Source organism: Pogona vitticeps, chromosome 4, assembly GCF_051106095.1.
Source record: "Pogona vitticeps strain Pit_001003342236 chromosome 4, PviZW2.1, whole genome shotgun sequence".
In the NCBI taxonomy this organism is placed as follows: domain Eukaryota; kingdom Metazoa; phylum Chordata; class Lepidosauria; order Squamata; family Agamidae; genus Pogona; species Pogona vitticeps.
Window position 1 is genome coordinate 170,400,212 of NC_135786.1, and position 6,498 is coordinate 170,406,709.

The following is a 6,498-nucleotide window of genomic DNA, read 5'->3' on the forward strand; positions in this document are numbered from 1 at the left end:
GAATTCAAGCACAGTTTCCTGTGATCAGGGAAAGCAGAGCAGTCCTTAGTCGAAGACATGATGAGAGCACCGCCCTTTTCTCTTTTCCATGGGTTAGAGCCAGCGCTTTACTTAGTGCAGTGATGCCACTGAGATACAGGAAATTATTTTTCACATCTCATTCACATAATGGATAATGTGAATTGAGTTACACACTGAATGAGCACCTTAGATCTTCTCTACTTGCGAGCATATATATAAGGTTTCTCGGGATCTCGTAGATGTGCCTCCAACGTGCTATTGGGTAACCAGAGCAAAGTTTTTGCTTCTCTCTCTTTCATTCCATTAAAAAAAGGGGGGGTTCGAATAACTGGATTCTCTTCACAGGTAAAATGAAATGAGTTCACATAAATGACATCATGATTTTGTGTTTTCTTACTGAAAGCTGAAAAGAAATATTTCTACAAGAGTATGAGTCCATAAGCTAAATACTGTATATATATATATTTAAAAAGCATTAAATATTTCTTGAATTCCATGCTCTGATATGGTAACTACAGACTCATGACAGATACAGACTCAGTCTATGGTTAATGACTATGTTACTGTTAGTGTAAAAAGAAACATTCAGGCTGTAATCTTATACACTCACACCTGGGAATAAAAATCTAATCCAATTCAAGGGTGGGGGTTACTTCTGAATAGACATGTATAGAATTGCACTGTCAGAAACATAAGCAAAGGAGCTCTCCATTCCTGCTTTGTTTGTCTGCATCTCTCTGTTTGCTGGAATCAAACGTTTCTAATGCATAAGTGTATTACAAAAATGAGCTGTTTTTCATTTGTGTTCTTTGGCTACTTTTAAAACATCAGCCTCATCTATCTCCTGACAACTCTATATGTGGGACAGGAAGCAACAGTTAGAACTGGATATGGAACAACTGATTGGTTCAAAATTGGGAAAGGAGTACGACAAGGCTGTATATTGTCCTGCAGCTTATTTAATTTATATGCAGAATACAACATGCAAAAGGCTGGACTGGAGGAATCCCAAACTGGAATTAAGATTGCAGGAAGAAATATCAACAACCTCAGATATGCAGATGATACCACTCTGATGGCAGAAACTGAGGAGAAATTAAAGAACCTCTTAATGAGGGTGAAAGAGGAGAGCACAAAAAATGGTCTGAAGCTCAACATAAAAAAAAAACCCTTAAGATCATGGCCACTGGTCCCATCACCTCCTGACAAACAAAAGGGGAAGATATGGAGGCAGTGACAGATTTTACCTTCTTGGGCTCCATGATCACTACAGATGGTGACAGCAGCCACAAAATTAAAAGACGCCTGCTTCTTGGGAGGAAAGTGATGACAAACCTAGACAACATCTTAAAAAGCAGAGACATCGCCTTGCCAACAAAGGTCCACATAGTCAAAGCTATGGTTTTTCCAGTAGTGATGTATGGAAGTGGGAGCTGGACCATAAAGAGGGCTGACCGCCGAAGAATTGATGCCTTTGAATTGTGGTGCTGGAGGAGACTCTTGAGAGTCCCCTGGAATGCAAGGAGAACAAACCTATCCATTCTAAAGGAAATCAACCCTGAGTGCTCACTGGAAGGACAGATCCTGAAGCTGAGGCTCCAATACTTTGGCCATCTCATGAGAAGAGAAGACTCCCTGGAAAAGACCCTGATGTTAGGAAAGTATGAAGGCAAGATGAGAAGGGGACAACAGAGGATGAGATGGGTGGACATTGTCATCGAAGCTACCAACATGAATTTGACCCAACTCTGGGAGGCAGTGGAAGACAGGAGGGCCTGGCGTGCTCTGGTCCATGGGGTCACGAAGAGTCGGACACGACTTAACGACTAAACAACAACAACAACATAAACATCAAGATCTAGTTGTGCTTTTGTCCTGAAGTCAGTGGTGTAAATGCTGCTCATTTCATGGCTGTCGAAGGGTAGTGGTTCTCAGGCTTAATGCACATGATGAGCCATTCCTAGTTAAGAGCAGGGGGGAAGTGGAGGAAACAAAACTATATGAAATTCACACATATGTACAAATAAGTGTTTACTGATAGCTTTCAAATTGTAACTCTGAAATATGTGCATTAGAAGGGAAAGAACACATTTTTCTGAATATAACACTTTAACATTGTTGTATTATAAGATCATTCCACAATTCCTTCAAAGAACTCAGGATGGGGTACATTATTTCCCATACTTCATTATATCTCCACACCACATTGTTTCATCACAACAACCTTGTGGGCAGATTGAGTTACTGGAAGTCATGCAAATCCAATTGTTACTCTCAGCTAGAGTGGACTGATAAATGAATTAAACTTAACATTTATATATGTCCCCTTGACTCTGTGTTCTTTCCTGGGTAAAGATAAAGGTTCCCCTTGACATTTAGTCCAGTCGTGTCCAACTTTAGGGCGTGGTGCTCATCCCCGTTTCCAAGCCATAGAGCCAGTGTTTGTCCGTAGACAGTTTCTGTGGTCACGCGGCCAGCGTGACTAGACACGAAACGCCGTTACCTTCCCACCATGGTGGTACCTATCTACTCGCATTTTTACATGCTTTCCAACTGCTAGGTTGGCAGGAGCTGAGACAAGCGATGGGAGCTCACTCCGTAGCATAGATTTGATCTTACAACTGCTGGTCTTCTGACCTTGCAGCACATAGGCTTCTGCGGTTTAATCCACAGTGCCATCATGTCCAGGGCTAAATGATTTGGCTGGTTTACTTACCCTCAGTTCACCTGGGGTGCTCCCAAAAGAGGTCAATACAATCAGAATGCCTCATTTTGGAAATTTCACAGGGGATTCAAACATCATCTTCATTTTTTAGGTTTCCCATGTTTCTCCATAGATGCTACCATCTTTTTCATTCTAGAGGAAACATTAATGAAGAAATGCTAGAATAATGCTTTTTAGTGCTAGTGTGTCGTCTTCCCACAAGCTCCCTGGTCTTCCAGGGGCTATTCTGACACTTTAACCACTACACCATACTAATTCTATAGGGCTATAAAAGAAGAAAGGGACATTGGTGGACTTGACAAGAAGTGAATTTCAAATTAATGAGGCCATTAGTAAAAAGTCCCTGTTTCTGTGGTGATACAGACAAAGCAGCAGCTTTGAACTGGACGGTATTAAAATATAACTCCAGAAATACACTCTTTGCTGCTGCACAACCACCATGCAAACAAGGCCTGATGACTGATCACCAAACAGAACAAAGTTAACTTGCAACTTGCAAACCTGCAAGACAAGTTGGAGAGCAATCAAGCTTTGTTTACTTCTTAAGATGGCTCTGCTTCTAATAACAGTTTCCATTTATTCTGTTTCTGGTCTCTGATACCAACCTATTCAATCTTACTCAAAGAGCAGAAGCAAGAGTATATGGCAAATGAAGAAGAGGAACCTGTTTAGATAAATTAAATAATGTTCTTGTCTCTCGTGGGGTTTTACTAGAATGATAGATGTTTATTTTGTTATGACTAATGAACTAAATTGTATATATAATTTCAGTATTTTATAATTTCAGCCCTTTGCAAGTTGAAAGTTTCATGTTGTTTTTGTCATTAGTTTGTGTTGATTGTATCTGGATTTGAAATGGTCTGAAGGCTTCTTCAATAAACTGCCTGCCTACCTACCTATATGGCAAAGGAGAGATGTAGAGGTAAATACATTAGGGATATGTTTGAAGGAGCTACTCCCAATTATAGTCTCCCAGTGTAAATTCACTAGCTGCCCACAGCCTCCAGGAGGCTGGCATCTTGTGTTTCAAACATTATAATGCTTGTCATGAGAGAGATGCTCAATGTCAGAAAGTGAAGCTACCGTGTGACATACTAATCCAGTTTCCGATTAATGTTACTGAGCTTGATACAAGGCAGATATCCTGCTCCTGCTCTTGTTCTCCCTCACTTTTTTTTAAAGGAATGCTCCTTGAAACTTTCATCAGTTTTTTAAAAAATTGAATATCAGGATGATTTTGAGATCCACACCTGCCTGTTTTGCTGAACAGATTAAAAAAAAAAGTAAGGCCCCATTCATTGCAAATAATCCACCTGAAACAAAACACCCAACACTAATCCCCTAAAAACCTTATCTACTCTTTGACACGGTTGTAACAAACACTTCCAAAGTCCTGTGCCAACAGTGCTCATGTGTTCAGTGGATTTTAATTAGAGCTCTGAGAGGTTGGGAAAACTGGCTGCCAGACCAGGCTCACTGCTTTCACAAGGTGTACCAACGACACCAGCCTTTTCATCCATCTGTTGTAGCTTAAGGAGATCAGAGACAAAACAAAATAAACATCGGAAGAGCTTCTCAGCAATCATTTCCAAATACAGAGAGGGGTCTTCTCTGAATGGCACTGTGTTACTCTACATGGTTTGCAGGCAATTGGTTTAAATATCAAACTTCAGCAGTGGACAAAAAACATATTGTTGCAAGAATGTCCTGCAAGCACTCTGGTATGATGCAAGTGAGTTCGGCTGCAAAAGGAAAATATAGAAATTTACCTGGCATTCAAAGATAAGTGGTATCCCTTTTTCTATGTGCAAATTCAAATAGTGAAATAAAGACATAAGAAGTCAATGGTGCTTTTTAATACATATAATGTGATGGAACTGGTAACTATGTCTCATGTATTGTTGGGTCTGTGGTCAGTATGAAACTGTCCAGCTCTAACTTTCTGATGGAACCTGCTTTGTAATTTGAGGTTAAGTTCCAAAGGAGGCTATGTTCAGAGTGAAGAATGAATCAGGCAGGTACACAAAGTCACCACGGAAGACTATTAAATGTGTGTTCTGTATCAAATCTACTCAGACGTAAGTCAAGTTGAGTTCAATGGGACGTATTCACTGGAAGAGTTGGACAAATCAGTCTACATCTGGTCCATATGCATCTAACAATGTATCTGTTTCATCCACTTTCCTTTTTTAATCTGCATTTTTTAAAAAAACAAGGGAAATCACATTCATTTTTTTACTGTGTTTCTTCTAACATACATATTTCCTATGCACCTTTCCTTAAGATTCACATTTTTACGTGAATTTTTTGAACTGAGAACTGCATTGCTCAGTAAAACAGATAAATGTCCTATGTGTCTAATACAAGTGCCCAATAAAAAATTAACTGAGTTCCAATCTACTTATTAGTCGAGGAAGTAAAAATTTAAAAAATATGAAATGTAGGAGAAATTGAGGAAGGAAGGAACCTTTTCCATTTAAACCCAGCTGGTGTATACATCATTTGAAAGTAGTTATGAAGGATCCACTAAGAAATTATCTCACCTGTTTTGCTTCTGCACGCCCTCCCCAAAAGCAACCTTGAATGAGGAGAATTTCCTGCAAATATACCCCCAAACTGATTTTGGCTGTCTTTTGCAGTAGCATTTTTTCCCATCACAGGGTGATTCTTTGCATGGCTAGATAGATACTGTTACAGATACTCTGTGTACGATTTGTACCGCACATCTCACATAAACATATGCTACCCCCAAATTGGCTGAAATTGACTGATTCTATGAACACCTTCTAGAACTGACACCAAAGAAAGACGTTCTTCTCATTCTAGGGAATTGGAATGCTAAAGTACGGAGTCAAGAGGTCAAAGGAACAACAGGTAAGTTTGGCCTTGGAGTTCAGAACAAAGCAGGGCAAAGGCTAATAGAGTTTTGTCAAGAGAACAAGCTGATCATCACAAACACTCTTTTCCAACAACACAAGAGGTGACTCTACACATGGACATCACCAGATGGGCAGTACCAACATCAGATTGATTATATTCTCTACAACCAAAGATGGAGAAGCTCTATACAGTCAGCAAAAACAAGACCTGGAGCAGATTGTGGCTCAGATCATCAGCTTCTCATAGCAAAATCCAAGCTTAAACTGAAGAGAGTAGGAAAAACCACTCGGCTAGTTAGGTATAATCTTAACCTTGGGGTACTCAGGTGTTTTTGAACTGCAACTCCCAGAAACCCCAGCCAGCACAGCTGGTGGTGAAGGCTTCTGGGAGTTGCAGTCCAAAAACACCTGAGTAAGCCAAGGTTAAGAACCACTGATCTAAACCAAATCCCTTCTGAATATACAGTGGAAGTATAGAACAGATTTAAGAAACTCGATTTGGTGGACAGAGTGCCTGAAGAACTATGGATAGAGGCTCGTAACATTGTACAGGAGGCAGCAACAAAAACATCCGAAAGAAAAGGAAATGCAAGAAAGCAAAGTGGCTCTCCAACAAGGCCTTACAAATAGCAAGAGAAGAGAAGGGAAACAAAATGCAAGGGAGATATGGAAAGTTACAGAAAACTGAAGGCAGACTTCCAAAGAATAGCAAGGAGAGACAAGAGGGCCTTCTTAAATGAATGGTGCAAAGGGAATAGAGGAAAATAATAGAAAGGGTAAAACCAGAGATCTGTTTAGAGATATCAAAGGAACATTTAGAGATATTAGAGATATTAGAGATATTAGAGAACAATTAGAGATATTAAAGGAACA